The 22,881-nt window shown below is 38.0% G+C and overlaps 1 long non-coding RNA gene across 1 annotated transcript in view; it reads right to left on the reverse strand.

Moving 5' to 3' along the window:
* Positions 1 to 7,283: 7,283 nt before the first annotated feature.
* LOC128626360 (uncharacterized) overlaps positions 7,284 to 22,881 on the reverse strand; it is a 30,665-nt gene continuing 15,067 nt past the window's right edge. Inside the window, exons 2-3 of the long non-coding RNA XR_008390293.1 lie at positions 9,652 to 9,858; positions 7,284 to 9,030 (exon numbers count right to left, since the gene is read on the reverse strand). This is a non-coding gene — a long non-coding RNA (uncharacterized LOC128626360). The remainder of the gene's footprint in view (positions 9,031 to 9,651; positions 9,859 to 22,881) is intronic.

The following is a 22,881-nucleotide window of genomic DNA, read 5'->3' on the forward strand; positions in this document are numbered from 1 at the left end:
CGAATGGCTTGCTCCTAACAGGGATATTCAAGGAGAGTTTAATAAAGAATCTACTTGCAAAGGTGTGAGTGGGGTGTAGGGAAACCACAAGAGATAAGTGCTGACAAGAGTACAACAGGTATTACCACCTCTAAGCAAAGGAGAAAATGGTACCATAACCCAGAGACCAACAGTGCTGAGTGGAGAGACCCATTTGACAGGAGCTTGGCACCTGAAACATGGGGACTCAGCCAGTGGGCAGTGATAAGGCAGGAGGGAGGTGGCCCCTCTCCCCTTCCTCCATCCAATCTCCTGCTAATGCTGCCATTGAGGGCAAAGCGTAAAGGAGCCATTGACCTAGTCCAAGGTCAATCTCTGGGTGTACAAAGCAGAGTGGAGAAATGTAGAAGCAGTCTGGAGCATCAGCAGAAGTCCAACATGTGGGCACAAATGTTGTAAAAGACTGCCTCATATGGTCATTCCTTCATTCGTAAAAACAAAATCCCAAACCACTTAGAACTTGAACTTTGGCAGGAGCTAAAGGCATTTGGTGAAGCTGCCCAAATTAAACCCTTAGCTCTACCTGTAGCAAGTGGCTTCACCAAACTCAAACTTGGTTTACTTCCCTGGAAAACAGGCACAATAATGGTACATATTCACAGAGTTGCTGAGATCCAGTAGGGCAGCCAACGTGATAAATGGTGAATCACCATGCTCAATAAACGTTGGTATTAATTTTCCAGTTATTGCTGTTACTGTGTTTTGATAAATATTACATATGCCATGTCACCTGATGTTTTCTGACTGAAGAAGCTAAAGGGTCAAGGGAGCAAGGGGAAAAGTAAAGGAGTCTTCTCCTTCCCATTCTCTCTGGCACCAAGAGAAAGAAGAGCAGAGAAAGAAGTGCTGAGACACAGAGACCAGCGTGTCAGACAAGAAATCTAGAATGTCAGCAATCCCAGAGAGGATATTTACAAAAGAGGCAGGAAGGCCAAACTTCCTAATTGACTTGTGTAGGTTAGAACATCCATCCACAGGGAAAGGCTGGGAAGCTCACACATTCCTGTTATACTTAGAGAAAGAAATGAGCCAAAAAAATGAAATTGCATCTGTGTAGAACAATCTATGCATTACACAGAGAATAAAATCTCTTCAGCAATTCAGTGGTAGTCTTAGCATGTGTCTGAGTATGCACAGAGAGGATAACTCTCACAACAAAAGTTCACGGTCCGCATAACTTTCTTGTGTATAACTCTTTGGCCCCAGCTCAAGTGCATTGGCAGAAATAAATGCCATTCAAGTGTTCCCTATGCTTTAGAAGCATGGGTTTTTCTCTTCTATAGTCGTATCCTACTATAAATATAGTCCTTTATAGTAAAACTGTTTTGACAACCAGACATAGCTAAATTAAAAACAGAGAATTGGTATTGGCAAGTTAACAGGATTCTATGGATCTATAAGTCACAAAGTTCATCATCAAATAGGAAGACAGATGCAGAGAAAGCAGAACACAGATTTTGCCAGGTAGGAATGAACTGGGATCAAACAAAGGACAAATACCAAAGCCAGCACAACCCCTGGGCTTAACGTTTAGTCTTTGATTAACTTACCTGATTTGATTTGCAAAATTGGAACAGAGGTTGGTAGGCTGTGGGCTCCTCTTTTTTGGATGGTTGGTTCTAGAGTTTTGCTTTGTTAAATGACAGCTTTATTGAAATAGAATTTATATAGCATATACCACTCCCATTTAAAGTGTCCAATTCAGTAGGGGTTAGTATAGGACACTTATGTGCAACCATCAGCACAGTTGATTTTAGAACACTTTTGTCACCTCAAAAAAGAGACTCCAATACCCTTGAAATATCATTCCTTTGTCCCTTATATTCACCCTTCCCAACCTTAACAATCACTAACCTAGTTTTGGTCTATATGGATTTACCTGTTTGGGCCATTTCGTATAAATGGCCCAAACCAGTAATATGAGATTTATTGTGACGGTCTTCTTTCACTTAGCATAATGAGGTTGATCTATTCTGCCACATATAAAGAGCTTCATTCCTTTCTGTGGCAGAATAATGATTTGTTGAGAGAACACACCACATTTTATCTATCCAGTCATCAGTTGATAGACATTTGGGTTGTTTTCACATTTTGGCTAAGATGAATAATACTGCTGTGAAAACTTTTGGACTAGTTTTTGTGTGGACTGGGGTAAATGCCTAGGGGTGAAATTACTGTGTCATCTGGTAATTGTATGCTAAGCTATTTGAGAAACTACCAGACTACTTGTTAAAGTGCCCACGTTATTTACCTTTCCACAACCCCTTCAATTTTTTTCTACCACCCTTATAACTATGACAACCAGCTTAATATCTAAGTGAAAACACAAAATACCAGGATGGTCTCTATGCTGGTCCCATCCACAAATAATTCTTCTCGCTTCCACACCCATTACCAAATGTATATTGACCATCTATACAGCAAGTCGCAGTGAATCTGATGACAATTCCAATAAGGACTATGTAGTCGTTGGTATTATCTCTATGAGATGAATTCATCTTATTTATTTTATTCTCAAAAAACAAGTGAGATAGGCTGGAAAAGTTTGACTATCTCCATTAAACTTATCGGGGAACCACACACAGGAACGTGTATAACTTGCCCTAAGACACATCTAAGTAGTAATATCAAAGATAGTATCACATATTTCAATCTTCTTCCTTCAGCAGGAATGATATCAGCATAAACAATAACAATGCTGTAAGTCAAATGGGTGACAAAAGCCAACATGCAATGAGTGTTGTAACAGGTGAGAGCAGATGGGGATAAGGCTGTACTGGGGACAAAGGAAGAAGATACAAGGAGGACTTCCTGGAGGAGAAGAGAAGGTAGCACTGGAGATGGGTTTTATAGGACACAGAGGAATTTGAGAGTTTGACAAGTCGAGTTGAGAGAAGACACTGCTGGCCTACAAAGCAGCAGGACTGACAACTTCGAAGACACAAGCATCAGCACAGAACAATGGGTAGTCCAGTTTGAGTGGAACATACTCTCTTACATTTAGCTGAGTAGTAATAGGTCATAGATTTTACTATGTAAGTCAGAATCTGGTCTTTATTCAGCCAACAGTAAAGACAAATTGAGAGGAAAACTTTTGAAGGATTTTTATAATCAATGTTGTGCTTTAATAATACTATTGTGGCAATACTGAATGAACATACAAGTAAAAGGATAGATGATGGGATCAGGAACGCTAGTGAAAAGACTATCACAATAGCCCAAGTGTAATATAACAAGTTTCTAAATCAAAAGTCCTAACCAGAGGATATTCTGCCCTCCCAGGTGACATTTGCAATGTCTGGAGACATTTTGAGTTGTCACACAGTGTGAGGCTCATGCTATCCATTAGGTAGCAACCAGGGATGCAGGAAACATCCTACAGTGCACAGGAGAACACCACACAACAAAGCATCATCCAGCCCACATTGTCAACACTGCCCTGGGTGAGAAAATCTGGTCTAAATTAAGGTAGTGACCATGAAAATAAAAGCAAAGGTAACAGAATTATTGTCAAAGAATAAGGAATAAGATTTGATGATTTATCAGCTCTGGAGGCAAGATATAGGGAGCAGGCAGTTTTTACCGTGCATGATTGACAAAATTACAATAGCTAAACTAAAACCATTTAAAGAAGTTGATATTAGGAGATAGAAAGAGTATAGTAAATGGAGGTTTTTATCTTTTCAGTCTCCCTTTCTTTGGAAAGAACCACCTCCTCAAACTGCAAATGTGGTTTGGATGGAGAAGATCACACCCTCCACTCCACCCAAAAGGCATTTTCCTGAACTAGATCTGGAGAATCAGAACCCACTGTGGATTTAGCCTTAATGAATGGATGTCCAGGTGAGCACTTGATCCCAGCAGATCAATCAGAGTTCCTCCTAGAATTCTACACTAGTCACACATGCAGCCTGTCTAAAAATTAAATCAAATGAAGGCAAGCGAAACACACATATATGCACACACACACATAGAGAGAGAGATTTCAAGTGCTTTTAAGCTCCTGGATCCAACGACACCTGAAATATAAGATTTAGATTTCCCATTATATTAAGCCAGTTCATTTCCTACTTGCTTAAGCTAGTTTGAGTTGGATTTCTGTTACTTTCACAAGAAAAATCTCTGCTAATAAGGATGACATTAGCCCTGATTTGTGTACCTGAGTGGATTGAGCACAGGCCTGCAAACCAAAGGATCACAATTTGATTCCCAGTCAGGGCACATGCCTGGATTGCAGGCCAGGTCCCAGCAGGGGACACACAAGAGGCAACCATACATTGACGTTTCTCTCCCTCTCTCCTTCCCTTCTCCTCTAAAGATAAATAAATAAAATCTTTTTAAAAAGATTAATTTTCAACATGTTAACAGATGGAAAATTCATGTAATAGATATAAGTGGGGGAGCAGCTAGAATTTAGGGGACTAGGTTTTTAGGAGCTATATTTTGTCATTTATACTTTAGAGGTAACAGATGCCAGAATAGTTGCAATCTTTTTGAAACAGACCAAAGATAGAAAGGAGACTTGGTGTTTTTTAGTCATTTATAATAAAATAAAATGAATTAGAAATTATGATTTAAGAAGTCTAAATTATTGCAATCATTCCAAAATAATAGCTTTAGTAAAGATATTGGAAACACATCATGACTGATTTTGAACTCTTTGTAGTTTCACCACATGTAAAACAGATTTTAATCTGTTCAATTCTGGCCTATGATGTGTTATCATTTACTCTTACGTCTCTTTCCTCTGCTTCCCCTGCATGGTTCTGAAATGCAGTGGGTTGATTTCTGCAGAACACCTTGCCCTTGCCCTTGCCCTGGCTTCTCTGCCAATTGGCTTCTGGGTAATTTGGCCACTAAGAGTCACTGGCAGGAGTTTGGAGTAGGGAGGTGGGAAGAAGACAGACTGTGCTTCTCCTTCATTTCTCACTTTGGCCATTGTTTCCAGGGGTGGTTGTCTCCTCTGCAGTCCCGCTTTCCCCAGGTCACCCCTACCCTTGGTGGCCTCAGTTTGGGCCAAAAAAACCCCCCAGCACCTAAACTTTGGTAAAACGGCCTCCTCTTTTTGTCCCTCCAGCCCTGGAGGTACTGGCAACTTCTTGCTGTTGCTAATACGTGACTTCACTATTTGCTGTCTGCCTTTCTCTCTCTTGACACCTTTGTAAACAGTTCCCCACGTTAAATCATTTCTATGAAACCACCTACTTGAGGTTCTCTGGCTGTACTATGCCTGACTCATTTGCTTAGTATCTTAGCCAGTTCAGGTTGTCTAACAAAAATACCATAGACTGGGTGGCTTAAACAACAAACACTTATTTCTTATACTTCTGGAAGCTGGAAGTCTGAGATCAGAGTGCCAGCAAGGTCAGGTCGCTGGTGAGAGAGCTCTTCTTGGTTGATGGACAGTCGCCTTCCTGTAATATTCTCACTTGGTGGAGCGCAACATCTCTCCTGTATTTTCTATAAGAGCACTAATCCCATTTATGAGGGCTCCACCCTCATGACCTATTTACCTCCCTCCCATAGGGCTTACCTCCCTATACATTGGGGATTTGGGCTTCAGCATGTGCATTGGAGGTGGGGCGAGGCACCACAGTCTCCAGTTCGAATCACCAGAACTGGGGTGATGGACAAAGGAACAAAACAAGCTCATTTACCACTTTTGACCTTTCACCTAAACAAGACATTTAAACAATTGTGTTGCTGTTGGTGGATATAAAAGTATCAATATAAAATATCATTCATAAGGGGTATGTAACATAAAGTCATATTAAAACCAAGTTTAAAAATATAAAATAGTACAGATACATGTTTTGGAGTTCAGAGGAGGAAGAGATTGATGTGAGCTGAACTCTAAAGGAAGGAACACAGAAGGGTGGGGAGCAGAATTCCAGACAGCGTTATGTGGGGGCACAGGGCAGAGCATCGGCAAAGACGCAGGAGTAAGCAGGCGCATTCACGAAGGGCTGACGGAAGTAGAGCCATGTAGAAGTAAATCAGTTCAGATAAGAAAAGGGCACATCGCAGGGGCCTTCAGTAGTAGGCAGAGAACTGTGAAGTCTGTGGGATCGATCCCAGAAAAACTGAATGGAGAGACTGTGTCCTTTAAGATAAAGGCTATACCCGCTTTTTCATCTGGCCAGTGAAACGCAGGACAAAGGGTCTGGAGCTGGCTTTCATTCCCACTTCCTGACCCACTTTATAATCCTAACATCTCAAAGTTTAGTTCTTGGTTGCCGAATTGCAGAAGAGTTAATAATAAATAACATTCATCTAAAGATTTTCGGTTGTTTTTCAGGTGGCTAAGGACTTTTTTTTAGATGTTTACTAGACACCTAATCTTGCACTAAGCCTAAAACAATGAGGTCAGTTTTATTTTTCCCAGTGATGAATGTAATCCTTCATAATAAACATGACTCGACATTGCATGAAAGTCACCAGAAAGAAGGGTGTTTTTCCCAGCACTAGTTCTGACCTTAAAAAAAAACAGACTGGAAGAAATGAAGCAATTTGTAACACAGTCTAGTAATTGCATTATAAAAGTGAAAGTACACAGCACCCCAAGAAAGAATGTGTCATTCAAAATGTGATGTTTTTTGAGAATGAAAATGGAAACATCAATAACATTTTAGAATTTATAAGTGGGTTAGCTTGACAGGTGGCTGATGAAATAAAATTCTACATCCCATTTTATATTAAGGTGAGTTTGTTTTGTCATATGTATTATGATTCACATTAGAAAAGCTAGTAATCTTTCTGCTGTTACCTTCACCTTTCATTGCGGGAAGAACGGCAGAAGCACTCTCTTAGCTCTTACCCATTGCCAGGAATGAATTGCAGTCAGAACAAACAAAAGACTTAATTATAGCCTTTAAGTGCAAGCAAGAATAGTACACGTGGCTTGGAAATCGTATCAAAGACAAATTTTTTAAAAGGTGGAGAGGAGAGAATAAAAGAAGTGAACTGAAATTTTAGCTTTGGGAAGAAGAAATTAAACTTCTACCCTTCTGCAAATTCTTATCGGTAAAAATTGGTTTGTAATTTTGGGTCTTTGGAAGGATTTTTAACTTAGTTTGAGTCTGTTTTGTTAACTTCCTCCCAAATGGTAATTCAGTGCTGATAATAAAAAGAATTACAGTAGATGTGGTCAATATAACTTTATAAAATAAAGACCTATACGACCTAAGCATTTTATTTTATAAAAAATTTGTAACATCATTGATAGCTTAAGATGGGGGCAAAAGACATTTAATAGAAAACACATAAAAAACAACCTCTTAACAGAAGGCAAGTCAAAACTTGCCAGAGTCGTTAATCATGTCATTTGGTAAAATGAGCAGGCTGGGAACAAGGAAACATGAACTAAAAGAGTGTTTTCAGTTCTGGACAAGATGTAACAAAGCAAGTCAGCTTAACTGTTGAACTTTTAAAGGTGCTGATGCTGAACAGTCCTCCTGAGTTCAACACGATTCTCAGCCAACCCTTAATTATTAAGTCATTATAACAACTCCTGATGTGTCATCCCTGCTATAAGTGCTTTAGGCTTTTTTCAGTACCTGTTTTGCATTTACTGTTAGCATTAAGAGACAACGCAAATGTAAAATGAGACTATCCCTTCTGTTCACTGCGTGTATACATTTGCTACAAAATACTTAACTTCACACAAGACAATGGGAATAATCTCTTAGTGCTTTACAGAAGAGACCAGCTCTTTGAGCTCCTAAGGTCAATACTCATAAAAACAAACAAAAAATAACTAAGAAACTCATCCAGTCAATCCTCAAACAATTTCATTAAAACCTTGAAAAGAGAAGAAAGCCACGTTTTTCAAATGGAAATTTTCTGCTAGGGTAGAGGGTTTACCTCAGTTGCCACTACACCTTCCTCATTTCCTAAAAAACCTGCTCCCCATCATTACTTATGTGGCTAAAGTTGCTTCCAGCCTGATGCCTGTGAATAGACTGGCACACGGGGGAGGAGACAGGGAAAGTGGAGCCACTGGAAGCAGAAGCAAGCCACTTGCCTGCCCGCGTCTCCTCATCTCATCCTACTGCCTTCAGATCTGGGGTCAGCTTATAATAAGAAAGCCCTTGACAATCACCTTTTCACATCCCCGTGCTTTCTCTACAGTAACAGTGGCCTTTAAATAAACAGGTTTAAATTGAATGGATTTAGAGTATTTACAAAAATATTTTGATCTCTGCTGATTGAAGGGAAGGTCTATGGGATCTAACCATAGAGCCTCAGTTGTCAAAGCCAAAACACTATTTGCCCAGAGTAACTTGGTATTAACATCATGGTATTAACAACATATGAATCAGGCCCGGGTGGTGTGGCTCAGTGGATTGGAGTGTTGTCCTATAACCAAAAGGTTTCGGGTTTGATTCCCAGTCAGGACACATTCCTAGGCCATGGGTTTGATCCACAGTCCAAACACGTATGGGAGGCAACCAATCAACTCTGATTGGTGTTTCTCTCTTGCATTGATGTTTCTTTCTCTCCCTTTTCTCCCTCTCTCTCTCTCTCTGAAAGCAATGAAAAAAAATTTCCTTAGGTGAAAATTTAAAAAAACAATTTAAATATATGTCCCGAAATATAGCTGTGCTATGAACACACACTGAACTTTTCCTTTTCCTTTCTTGTCTGTCTCTGGAGGGACCAAAAAAATGCCTTTGCTCAGACCACTGGGTCAGTGTGGAGCCCTAGACCTGTGGGGCTGGTGGCAGGACTTCCGTGAGAGTGACCGGGACGCTTTAGCCACAGGGGCCTGTAGGGCCTGCGGAGCTCCATCCGTCTCAGACCGGTTACTGGCTCAGGCTGCTGTCCCCGAGTGGGCGCATAACTGGTCTTCTGCAGAGGGGAGCTGTCTCACACCACCCAGCGGCTGGCCGGCCTCCTCAAGCCCTGGAGCTCAAGTGGCCTTTTTGGAGAGCTGATGGTTGAATTCTTTGTTGTGAAAGCACCAGGGATCATTAAGAGTCTTGAACATATCTGTATAAAGAAAGATTGATCAACACTAGCTTGTTTTATCATCACTGGAGAAGAGTTTAGACAGTATACTCTAGGAAAGAATCTAGGAAAGAAGTGAAACTGCTGGTAATAGAAGTATTACATTAAAATAAAACAGGAAGACCCTCAATGGCTATTCAAGATCTAATTTTTCATATGGGTGACAAAAAATAGTATGAAGTCATGTCCGTAGCTGAGGTTGTGGACACACAGGGACATCAGATAACTGCAAGTAAATAAAATTTCGATCCTTAAAAAAAGCCTTTAAAACTTTCATACAAAAAAACACTATGCTGAGACATCTCAAAGACATTTTTCTATTCTTACTGCAGTGGTCTGTAAGGTAGAGTATATTTTACAGAAAGATAAATCAACTCACAGGACACCAAGAGAATAAGAGAATTGTTAAAGATTGTAATGCAAAACCATTCTTGATTTTCAGATTCCAAACACACCATTTTAACCACATTACTGAACAGTTGTTCTACAGGTAATTGTTACATGAGAGCGTGTTTTCTTTCATTGCCAAAGCAAAAGAAATTAAAGATTCTAGTAGAAGTGCAGAAGTAGGTTTAGGTCTTAGAGAGAAATAAAAGCACTTACCATTTTCTACAGTTGACTTAATTCCCCGTGGTCTTGTTCTGTCAATGCTGCAGGCCACTGAAATGTATTCCTTTGCACCTCCTTGGAAGCCAGTCAAATCAAGTCGGCAGATGGTTTCCTTCACAACACCCTTGATGGACACTTTTTCTTATCTCTAACTCTGTGATGAATGAGGTATAATTTTTAACACAAAAGTCATATGGCCAACTGTGAGGATAGAAAAAAGAAACAGGTGTTGGGTCATATAAAGACATGTAAGATGAAGTTAGACTTGAAATACCTTTTCTATTTTTTTTTAGTTGAATGCCAAGAAAGGGTTTCCTCCCTATGGAGAGAAGATGTTGAAGATAAAAATGCAAAGTTGGGGATTTCAGACTAAAACCTTCTCTCCATCTAAAAAAAATGCATGTGTTTTAGGGCTTTTGGAGAAGATTAAGGGTGAGGTGGGCCTTTGAGAAAGGCGTGCTGAAGACATGAATTGTTAGATAGAATAGTGCAAGTGTGGCAGTTTCTCTTACTCTCTGGAATGGAATGGAATGAGATATATAATTGTATCTGTGGACTTAAAAGACACTCAAAAGATTTGTGGCTTAAAATGAATGTAAAACGTGAGTCTGGTGATGTCTACTTTTCTGCAGCCGCTGCAGGTTTTGATTTGCAAATGTGTTCGATATGGAGAAATCACACTTGGCAATTTATCCACTGGCATAAGAGACGATCCCACACTCGTTTAGTCCTGTTTCCATCCTGCTAACAAATTGTGTTATGATTTAGTCAAATTACCCAGTATTGGGAGCAAGGGGGCCAGGGAGATTAGAGGTGAGAAAAGGTTACATTACAGAACCACATCTTCTAGGAAATAATCTTGCCAGAGGGTGATTTGAAATAAGCAACTGGTGAAGGAAGATACAGAATGTCTCATATTTTTTTCAGCTGAGTCCAGTAATACTTGATGGTTGGTATTATCAAACACACACAACTATATTGCATTTCCCTTGGTTTTGTTCTCAACTTATTTAATATTCCTTCATAACTCTTCACTTAAAACACAGCATGGAGATGTAGAAAGAAAATCATATGGATACATACATAATTTATATGCACCTGAAGACATAAAATTATGCTAGACAAAAACAAGTAGCGAGAAAGGTGAACAAGAAGTTAAATTTAAATGTTGTTTAAAAAATACCCCAGTGGAAATCTAACTGAAAGAATCTGAAAACTAATAAAAAATGACATTGCTTTCTCGACGAGGATGTATGTAACCTTGCTCTTCAGCCCACATCATGCTAATTGAACTAATTCAGCAGGGATTGTCTTGAACTTGAACAACTTCAGCATGTGGAAGATTGTTAATGTGAAGGTACTGAACTGTCAGTTCTACACAAAGAGATTTCCAACTCTATTTACATAGTATTCTTTTCTTACTTTCTAGGATAATATTCTGATCTCTGCCAATGCTTCTTAGAAACACCTCAATCCATTTACAAACTGCCACGGTGTGATGCCTCCAGACTTCACAATAACAGAGGTTTCAGTATTGAATAAAAGACGGTGATGGTACTTTCTAAAGACAGCATATGTGTTTGCAATAGAAAACCTACTTTGAGGGACAAAAAAAAGAAATAGCCTTAAGATTTTACAATATTTTACAAAGCATTTAACCATTTTGTGTGTATTTCTCTATAGTGGTAATATTTTCCTATATGTACTGAAGCATGTACAGATATAAAAAAATACATAGTAATCTCAAAAACCATTAAGTGCAGACATAGGGAAGGCAGCCAAATTACCTTCTCATTTAAAAGTGTTACACTTCCCTATATTATCTATTTCCTTTATTTTATAGATGACAGATTAATGATGATAATAATAATAGTTAACATTTATTTGATACTCACTATGTGTCAGGCACTATGCTAAGTACTTTACAAGATTTATCCCTTTAAGTCCTTCTAATAGTCCTATGGGTTATCCCCATTTGATAGATGAGGGAAACTAGATAAGAAATTTGTTCAATGTGGTAGAGCTGATAAGTGAGGAGCTGGAGTCTGGCAGTCTGAATCCTAAATATATACCCTTAAATGCTGTGTTACTTTCTGGCTTCATCAAAGAAGAAATTACTAGCCCTCTTGTTATTAAATAAAATTAGGTACATGTTGAGTCTCTCTTAGATTCTTACCAATGGATCGAATGAACTGAAAGGACTTCAGTTTTAAGATGGTTTCACTTGTGAAGCATTTCTCTCAATATATGAGTATCAAAGATTGTAACATTACAATGATCTCCCATCATATGATATAATTTTTTATTAAAGAACCATTTACTGATCACCTCCTATGTACCTAGATTTTTCTAAATGATAAGAAAGATGGAACAGAAGATAAACTATACAGATATTTTACCTAGGTAGACATCTTTCTGCAAATTGTATTGATACTGATATCCTCACCTCCATTAAACAAGTGATTAATGCTATCAGTGACAAAATTATCTCGAATTCAGATCCACTAGATTTTCCCTCTGCTTCAATCATTCTTCCTTCCTTAAAATGAAAGATACCTATAACTAAGGAAAAGGGAGATCTTGGGAAGTAATTAAAAAGATCACGTCCCTATCTAGAAGTTCCTTCACTGTGATGGTTTAGGTTTTTCTCTCAGTCACCTTCAGTTTGGGGAAGGAAGAATCAAGGGGATAACAGCTGTAGTTCCAGAGTCATCTCAGATGCCTCACGGGGCTGGGAGTTCAGTGGGGCACCAACTGCCCTGACCTAAAGGAAGAAGAGGAAGAGAGAAAGAAAGGGGGTGAAGGCCGAGAGAACGACGACGGCCAACAGCCCCAGAAACACTGCCTGGCTCTGCAGTTCCTCCACACTGGTCAGTGGAAAATGCTTTATTTTAATCCTCACATGCTCTCTCAAGACAAAAATATTCTTCTTAGGGAATCCTCAATTCATGTGAATAGTTGCTATTCCAAAGCAGAAAATGGGAGTATATTTATCAAAGAGGTGGTGGGAAAATGAAGGTGTATTCTTTCCCCTTAAATAAAGTAGTAGAACAGAGGAGGAAATCTGAAAATAAATACAGTGTTTTCTCTTACACACATGCACACACACAACCCCCAATGATCTCACAATAAAAGTTACTTAAAAGATTCTGCAAAACAGGACAATCCATAGATTCTGAGATTTCTTGACTGATGTCCATGCACTTCTTTGGGAAGGACTGAGGACTGACTGTAATAAATCTTCTTTGTCCTATTCCAGTGCTGCTGATGGGGTAAGGTTTAAGGCTGTATTTTGATTTTTCAGAATGGACGTATTACTGACCAGGTCCTGGAAGCTCCAGAATAAGAGGGAAGTCTTCTAAGAAGGCACTTGTAAATTCTTTGGAGAACCATTGAAGCAGCTCTCTTGGAAATGCAGTTAGTATAAAATACAAATCCTTCCTTGAAAAGTTTGTGTAAGAGAAACAGTATTTCTAACCAAATCCTCTCATGCTTTTTACATAGTATAAGATCACATAAACTTGAAGCTGGAATTAAAGAAGAGATCATCCAAGCAGGAGTCTCCTCTAAAGTTCCCTGAGATGTAATCACTTGCTGAATACCATCTGGGGTGGGAAAGTCTACCTTCATAAGATAATCATTTCTTCCATATTGAAAAATGAAGTCTGTCTGCCTTCCTTCGTGATCCCTCTCTTAGTCCTAGATTGACCTCTTGAAGCATCAGAAATTTCCACTCTCCCTGCCACATGGGGCCCTTAAACATTTGAAGACAGTTTTGTACACATAAGCCCTTTATGTCTTCCTGTTTGCAGATGAAACAACAAGGGCTTTGGCTTCAGTTTTAGCGTCAAAATCTGGCTCTACTATTTACCTCTTCCACAGACCTGGATATAACATGAAATGTCCCTAAGCCTCAGTTTGTTTGGTTTTTACATTTTTTATTATCTTTAGAGGGGAAGAAAAGGAGAGAGGAAGAGAAATATCAATGTATGGTTGCCTCTCGTGGGTCCCCTGCTGGGAACTGGCCTGCAACCCAGGCATGAGCCCTGACTGGCAATCAAACCATGATCCTTTGGTTTGCAGGCCGGCGCTCAATCCACTGAGCTACAACCAGCCAGGGCAGCCTCAGTTTTCTTAAGGAAAAAGTAGAAGAAATAACATCCATCCCATATGGTTGTTCAATGGATTGAATTAGTTCCATGCATGAAGGTGCCAGACCTTGGAGGTCCTGAGTTACTTGTGACTCGCATGATCACGAATGCTGTGGCTTCCAGCCCCCTCCTTCCATCCCAGGCATTTTTCTTCTGATGCAGCAGACCAGAGTTTCACAAAAAGTGTGTTACAGGTGTGCCAAATTGTAATGTTATTATCTTCTGTGGGTGTCATGGCTTTCAGGGTGTGCGAAAGCACTGCATTGGTTCTTATGTTCTTTCCTGTGGACCGCAGCAGGTTTTAGAGTTGTTTTTCTGTTTTTAATCTCTCTTCTCTGTCATATAAATATTTTTTCATTATCAGCATTTAAATAGCAACTTTTGTTAGAAATAAAGGATTCTCTATGAGAAACATGACAGCATCTCAGTCCCTCAGCCCTACAATTGGCCCAGCAAGGCTTTTTTTTTTTACCCCCTTGTATCCTACAAGTATTATTTTTGGGATTACCATGCTATAAAAAAAAGTTAGAGAAACACTGCAATAGAATTTAGTAATGACTGCTTGGTGTGTGGTACTAGAATGAACTAAATATTATCCTCCAGAAGGTTAAGAAGGGTAGAATGAATTACATTCTTCATTTGTCCTAGACCTGACACTTCTGTTATTGCAATTTAAAATGGTATTGGGGTTTTGGGAGGGCCACACCAGACTGTTAACTAACACTGACCTTGAAGTTGATGAACACTAGCAAAAATATCAATTCTTTCATTCATTCAAAAAATATTTTCGGTCTACTTATTCTGGGCACTATTCTAAATACTCGCGACATAGCTTTAAACAGGCTCAACAAGATTTTTTCCCTCATAACATTAAAATAATAATAAACTTTCAATAAAGTCAGTGGTATCTACAAAAGAATTTCAATTTGAATAATAAGTAAACTAAGGAACTCCCAAGTTGCTGCCCTGGTTCATTTCTAGTCAGGAGGATAAATATCACAATCCAAACGGAGAAGGAATAAATTACTTTAAAAAAAACTCCCTAATATTTTTCTTATTCATTTGATAGAAATAAATGCAGAATAATGCTTGAAGGCTGCCCGACGTGGCTAGCATTCTCCCAGTGATTGTGGACTGGAATGTGCACCATCTCACCTTCTGCTTTGCCAGTTCCATCTTTTTAAATTCAAATAAATTTACACAGTCTGGGGTATCTTTCTCCTTGCAACTACTAGTACTATTTTATTTACATAAAACAAAATTGAGGCTGGAAACCTGTTTGTATTTCATTCTTGATGTTGATGTCCAAACATGCATTCTTTCACTTTCTCTACTCAGAGAAATTACTTGCCACACCCAATTCCAAGTGCACAGGTAAATTCAACTCTACTGTATGTGGAGAAACACAGCCTGGTGTTTGTGAACCACCCTACTGGTTACCACAGGATCACTATTCACTAATTATATTTTCCCCTCCCAAAGCAATGTTCCCTTCGGGTGTTCAGAATCTTACTTTGACATTTATGCTAATATGATCCATTGAACAACTTATGATAATGCATTCAATTTAGGAAGTTTTTATATTATCTGTCAGGTGTCATTATAAATCTTGAATACATTCTCTAATTAGACATTTCACTATTTTAAAGACATACATCATTTTGTGCTTTGGTAATGGAGGGATATTGACATAAAATACGTACTTAGGCCTCTGAGGGTATGAATAAGACGATAACGGTGTGGGCGTGGGTTGGAATTGTCTCAGCTGCTAAGATGACATTAATTAACTGCAATAAGTGGTTATTAAGCAATCTTTGGAATATTTCCCACGTGCCTTCACCCACAATCCATCTCATCCATATTTTCATGGGAAAAATATGAGCCACTCGTGGCTTTTCAATAAATTAAGTTTTAGGAACTTGTTGGTTGTGGATGGTTTGGGTTGACCTGAATGTGACGGTGGCAGAACACTTTTGGGGACTCTTCTTCTCGGTGCTTACATGGTGCCATTGGAGTCTTTGTCAATTAAACCATTGTCTGGAACTCAGTTGGTGAGAAGGATCTGGCTAATCGCCTATTCAGGCTCATCTTTCTTTTAGAAAAAATTCTGTTGCAAATAATATTGCATTTCCTTTATAACATTCACCTGTGAAGAACCTGATTTTGATCTTCCTTTCATGGCTTCCTACAGGCTTTCTGGTTTTTGCCTGTCTTGTTTGTGTTGATGCTTTATTGCTTGCACCTTTGATAGAAGTGAATATTTTTCTCTTATTTCTTTGTTCAGCACAGAAGGCTGCACTGTGCACTCTTCCCTGTTACTTGAATGAATTTCAAACAGTCTTTCAGAACTCCCACATTGGGACGACAATGAAAGTAGTCAGTAATTGTTGATGAAAGCTTTGTAACTTCTGCATCGTAAAACAAAATTGAATTGTGAAGAACAAAAGCTGTTCCCTTAGCCTCCTTAGTATTCTGAAAGGGCTTCCAGAGAGCTCAGGTAAAGTCTGAGTACGTTATTCTGCCAATTTAGCACATGCAATATAAAGCACAGTCTGATAGAAATTAATAAGATAATTTGACAAATTGAATCCTTAGATGACTAGAAAATATTCTCTCTTCCTGATAGACTTGGTATTCTGTCTCTGAGACTGTAGGATGTTCAAATATTCCAGAACAGATTTGGTTAGAGATTTACCCATATTTGCTTCATTAGTGTCATAAAGTCCCCATAAATTCTTTGTTGTTTATTACAAAATTTTTTATAATTTTTTGAAGGCTGGCGTTATAAATACTTAGTTGTTGGGAGCATAAACTGAATCTAAAGGTTTGTCCAACATTTATTTATTTATTCTCTACTTTATTAGTTTTGATGTAACTTACAAAGATACCATAGTACAAAAAATAATTGAGACAATTCAGGACATAAGACACACATGAATGAGAAAAATAAGGGTATGACTACCATTAAAACCAAGAAACAAACAAAAAATTGATTTAGATCCAGATCTCTGATTTTGTATTTCTAAAGTTCATACAAAAATTGCAAAAATAGCACTCTGGCTGGTGTGGCTCAGTGGACTGAGCACAGGCCTGTGAACCAAAGGGTCATCAGCTTGATTCCCAGTCAGAGCACATGCCTGGGTTGTGGGCCAGGTCCCCAGTGGGGTGAGAAGCAACCACACATTAATGTTTCTCTCCCTTTCTTCCTCCTTCCCTTCACCTCTCTCTAAAAATAAATAAATAAAATCTTTTAAAAGATTGCAAAAACAATGAAACTTACCAGTCATATTGCTTTCTCTAAAAATTATTAGCGACATATTATCTAAGAGCAAGAGAGAGAGAGTTCACAATGTGGTCAAATTTTCTGATCCTTTCCTTCATGATTTGCAATTTTTGTGTTTTGATGAAGAAATTCTCCCAGGGTCATACAAATAATCTCTATGTTTACATCTAAAATTCTTAGAGTTTTGACTTACATATGTAAACTCTCAATTCATCTGAGATTTTATTTCTTGTTTTAATGTTGTGAACTAGGGATCCATTTTCATTCTTTTTCCAAAAAAAAATCCATTGTCCCTAGTCTTTCCAGGGGAGGGGAAATGAGTGAGGGAGTGAAATTGCTGCTATGGCCAAGACGGAGACAATTCGGGACCAAAAGCTGGATTTCAACCTCAGTGGAACATGGAGAACATGGCAGGTGTCATCCTGGCTGGGACACCAACCGCTGGAAACTGTCTCCTGACTCATCATTTGGGGTTTTAGCCTTTCCAGTTCCTTTGTACATAATGAAGCTTTCTTATCTGGGGCTTCTCGAATTCAGAAATTGTTGGAACTCATACAGGTATGCTATTAAAATTTATTTTTATACCAAGAATAATGGCAGAGATTGTAAATCTTCGTAAGCTAAAAGAGGATGTTCACAAGATGAAACTATCTGAAACTATCTTCAAGTACTGAAAAAAAACTTGTTTATTTATAATATTATGCTTAAGGATATTTTAAAGTCAGTCCATCTCACAGGAAGTTCTACTAGGCAATTATAATTGTTACACACTGCTAAAAAAAAAAGAGTTTTCAGACTAATTTGAAGTAGCTTTTTCCCCAAAGAGTCCAATAACATGTTTTGTTATAGAAACAAATACACTGTAATACTGTTTAATGAGTCTAATAAAACAAAAAATAATACTGTGGTTACACTTTAGTTCCTAAAGTTAATTGTTAATTTTTCTAATGTCCTGCTGATAACCACTTTTAACACACTTTAGTATAGGAATTAATTTAAGAAAAACAAGATGAAACAGAAATGTCAAAACTTGTCAAATCATCTAATCCACTAATCATTGACCTATCTTGCTTTTATTGCTTTTGTTTATATGCTATGTGTTTTAATGATCTATTGTGAACACAGTACCTAAAATTTAACAGAAAAGCTTGAAACAATGAACAATCATTATCTCACGTGCCTCCCTCGGAGTGGCGCAGCTTGAGCTCCCTCTCACAATACCTGCTGCTTCCCCAGAGTGAGTGATTCAAGGGACAGGGTGTGAGAGTCTAAGGTGGAAACCGCAGTCTTTATAATCTAATGACACCGTTACTTCTGCTGCGTTGTACTACTCATGACCCTAGAACAAAGTGGAAGGAGACCACACAGGGAGGGCATAGGAGGTGGGGAACACTGGGAGCCACTTTGGAGGCATTGCTATCATAGTATGGCATTTCAAAAAAAAAGAGGAGGGAATAAAACAATATAGGGAGCAGATGTTCACTGATATAGAAGGCTCAGAAATCTACCCATATCTCTCTCTCTATATATATGTAGATATACATGCACACATATATAAAAACATAGGATATGAAAAATGATAGTTACTTGAATACACTATACTTCTGAGTCTTCTTGAACATACTTCTGGGTCTTCTATTTCAATCCATCGACCATTGTACTGTGGCATCATCACTGTTTTGGTTTTGAGTACCATAGCATTGTAACACGGCAATATTTAGTAAGAAAAAAGACAGAAGGGAATGTTAATTTTTATAATAACAAAATTACAATTTTTAAAGCTGGCTTTTATTTCTATGTTGAAATAATAGCTTCTATCTTCCTACCCTTGCAAATTCATTAATTTCACAGAAGCGATTATCAACAATTTATGAAAAGCAGAAAATGATTTTAATGACTTGGAACAGGAACACAGGGTAGTAAAACTAGATAATCAAGAGGGAAATGTTGAGTGGCAGAGATGAACAGTTGGTTCCCAAGGGGAAGTTAGCAGCTGTATGTGTGGGCAAAGCTTATTCCATTGGTTTGCTCACTTCTTGTTTATATCTGACACTTATATTATGTGGGTTTGCCATTGCCATATTCATTCCATGTGGAGTAATATTGGCGTTCGTAGCAAACTATAAAGCAAAAATATTTGCTTTCTCATTCTCCTACCTACCATCTTCTTTTACCAACTGAATTATTCATTGTGTATTAACTATTATCATAAATGACCCCAAACCTTATGGGTATAATACAATATAGATTAATTTCTTGTTCAAGTCACACTGCAATGTAAATACAATGGGAGGGAGGAGGGGAAACTATTCCACATACTTCCTCAGAGTGCCTCTTCTATTCCCTTAACTTTTGTCTTCCCCTGAATTCTGAAGATGGTTTTTTTTAAAAAAAAAAAAAAAAAGAAGACAGAACTTGAAGGACTGTGCAAAATGGTATTTAGGGTCCACGTCCACAAGTAGTGTGCATAATTTCCAGAATCAGCCACATGCTCCCAATAAGAGAATCTGGGTAATGTAGTAGAGCCATGTGCCCAGGAAGAAAATCAGATGGAGTATGGTGAGCACACGGTAGTGTATACAAAGCACCCCCAATAGTCTCCCCGGAAAGTAGGAGTGTGAGCTCTGATGACCACTCCTGCAAAACTCTAGTATTCAGTTCCTCTCTTTATAATTTTCTTGCATTTTTATGCCATGACACAGTTATTCTTTAAACGCATACAAATAAGAAGAGACTTTACTAAATCTTAAAACTATGGAATAAGCTTTGAACTGGGTGGTAGATGAGAGGAAAAGGACTACTTTGGAGCTGTTGTGAGTCATCGAGTGAGGCTGTGGTACTAAAAAAACCACCTGTGCTCAAACTCTGAGTGATCAGTAAATGCAAGTTATGGAAACACTAAATGGCAGAGCTCTTCTTTCAACTCACTGATGCTGAAGTAGGAAAATGCATATTTAAAGTGATGTACTGTTTTTAAAAATGCCTACTTGTACGCAGGTGTAAATTCTTATTCATAGCACCTTCTATCTGTGCAATCACCATTTTATTATAAAAATGCAGGAAATAAAATAATTTCATTTTAAAATCTCCATATACAATATAATGAATCCAATCATCTGTCACTCAAGACTGAAAATAACAGAAATATAATGAAAAATTCTGATTTCTAATGCTGAAATTTCAAAATTAGAGAAGCAAAATAAATCTAAAACCTCTAGTTCAATAGATTTAAACTACTTTTTCCTTGATTTTCTTTGGTTTTGTTATTAAGCAGTGAATGACTCATGAAATAAGACATTACATATTTTTGTAATCATTTCTTTAATTGCCCTATTTCTTGGCAAGGCACAGTTCTTAGTCACTTGGTATACTTCACAAGGCAATTGGTGGCTGAAATTTCATTTAATGATGAATTAAGGAATTGCAGTAAGTTATTTCCTCTTGATAACATATTCAATTTAAGATCTTAATTCTTAGCTTATGTAATTGGGGATTTTTCCTTAGGTTGCACTGGTGAATTATTAAACTTCTCTTTTTCCAACTCTCATTAAAAAAACAATTCTGATTTGCTGTACAATTCTATATATAATCTCACTTTTCCTTCTTTCTCTCAAATTGCTGCTCCCCCAAATTTTTGGTGGTTGTTATACATTATCTATAACTTCGTTGGTAGTTATGGTTCATTGATATTTCCTTCCTTCCCTCCCTCCTTCCTTTATTCCATGGCAGTGTATCTCCTTGGTAAGTCATAATGTGAGCCATTGCTGCAGAAGATTCAAAGGAAGACACTCAGAAAAAGTCTTTTCAAACAATTCCACTAGGAAAAAAAAAGGATATTTTAAAATACTTACAAAACGTAACCTTAAATTTTTGTTAAAGTTAGTAGTGAGGAAATTGGCCAGACAAAAGAAACACTTTCAATTACCACTAATGATTCCACTCAGATTTTCCAGGTGGTAATCTGCCAAGAGCAGGACTGGGTCTCCTCAGTCTGGCAATTAGTCGCTCAATATTTGTTGAATGAATACATCAATAAAAGCATATATATAATGAGACTTATAATACCTTTGCATGTTCCAAATACAACCAGAAGCCATTTCAAGAAAGCTGTACAGATGCTTTTAAAACTATAAATAGGTTATTTAAGTCTTTTAAAGAAAGGAAAGCAAACTGGACATTCTCATGACGTTTTCCAGGGCCTAATCCATTAGTTGGTTTTCCTTAATCTGTGCTAATAGAAAACTGTCTCATTATACTAAACATGTCACCTGATGATTAAAACAGTTTTGGGGGGTATCATTTTCTACCTATTCCTTTTCTGATTAAAAAAGTTAATTCCTCAAACTAGAAATGATGGGTCACTTTTATAATTTTATTAGACCTCTTATTCTATTTAGAAAATTTTAGAAGAAAACAGGAATGTGTTGGATTTCAATCATTTTATTTAAAATTGTGTCAATGGGGGGAAAATGCAAGAAAAGCATTTCTCTCATTTTGGCAGTGTGAAGGATCAAATTAAATAGGTTTACAAAGTTGCTCACCTTGCTCTAACTCCTTTTCCACAGCACATCTAACGATGATGTATTTGCTCATCTGCCTATAGCTCAGAGATGCACAGTTCATATGTCCAAATAGAGTATTTGTTTTCTTGTCTGTAAGCTCCTCAAGGACAACAACAATATCCTCAGTTTGTATCCCTCATATGTCTGGCATGTGATATGCACTCATATTTTTAAGCAGAAAGTAATTTGATAGCATAAACTGAAACTTACTCTTAATCTTTTTTCAGGTTTTATTTTATTGATTTTCGGAGAGGGAGGAAGAGAAGGAGAGAAATATCAATGAATGGTTGCCTCTCATGAGTCCCCTGCCGGAAACTGGCCTGCAACCCAGGTATGTGCCCTGACTGGTTCGCAGCCCGTGCTCAATCCACTGAGCTACATCAGCCAGGGCTTTTTTGAATCTTTTTTTTTTTAAATAAACCAAAAATTCTCTTATCCTTGGATTTAATCCTGATATCAACGTAGTTGTTTATTGAAACATTAAGTGTAATATGTTTGTAGACAGGTTCCATTGTTTAATTTTGTTTTGTCTTATCTTCCCATCAGATTACTACAAATAAGGCCCTGCAATAACTGCAACTCTAGGAGTGTAATGGTTAAGCAGACACTCATTACATGTTCACTTGCTGGTTCATTCTTTAATAATGCCTGGTACAAGGTGTTACATGCCCTTGAATATAGCAGCTATTCAATGGAAAGATACTGAATAAATTGAAGGATGGTACCAGCAGGAGAGTACTGACTTCTCTTTCTCCCACTCTACTTTTAGGAAAATAAATATAGGTATATTCTTAGCATTATCAGAGAAGATGAGGTGTGTGACTCTAAGCTGAACCATGTATACTCTGGTCAATGCTAAGCCTCTCTGTGGCTCTCAAATCCACCCATTGACAGCCGAAATGGTTTCTGTCACCCTTTCCCACTGTCCCTAGGATTACTTCTAAAATTCCTGGTTTACCTGGTACCCACCCTGGAACATTCACACCAGCCATAGGGACTTTTTTCTATTCCTTTATCTCCTCTCAGGCATTCGGGACGTTCTCCTTCCCAGCTACCTCCTTGATGGGGCAACACCTATTTGTCTGTCAGTCTGTCATTCTCCTCTTAAACACCACTTCTTTCAGGAGGCCTTTTGCGATGATCTAGATTAGGTCTGTCCATGGCATTGTGTACTGGATCTGAAGAGTCTCTTACAATACATATCATATAACTAAATGTCTACCTTCCC

This window comes from Artibeus jamaicensis, unplaced genomic scaffold, assembly GCF_021234435.1.
Source record: "Artibeus jamaicensis isolate MK-2021 breed Jamaican fruit bat unplaced genomic scaffold, CSHL_Jam_final scaffold_537, whole genome shotgun sequence".
NCBI lineage: Eukaryota > Metazoa > Chordata > Mammalia > Chiroptera > Phyllostomidae > Artibeus > Artibeus jamaicensis.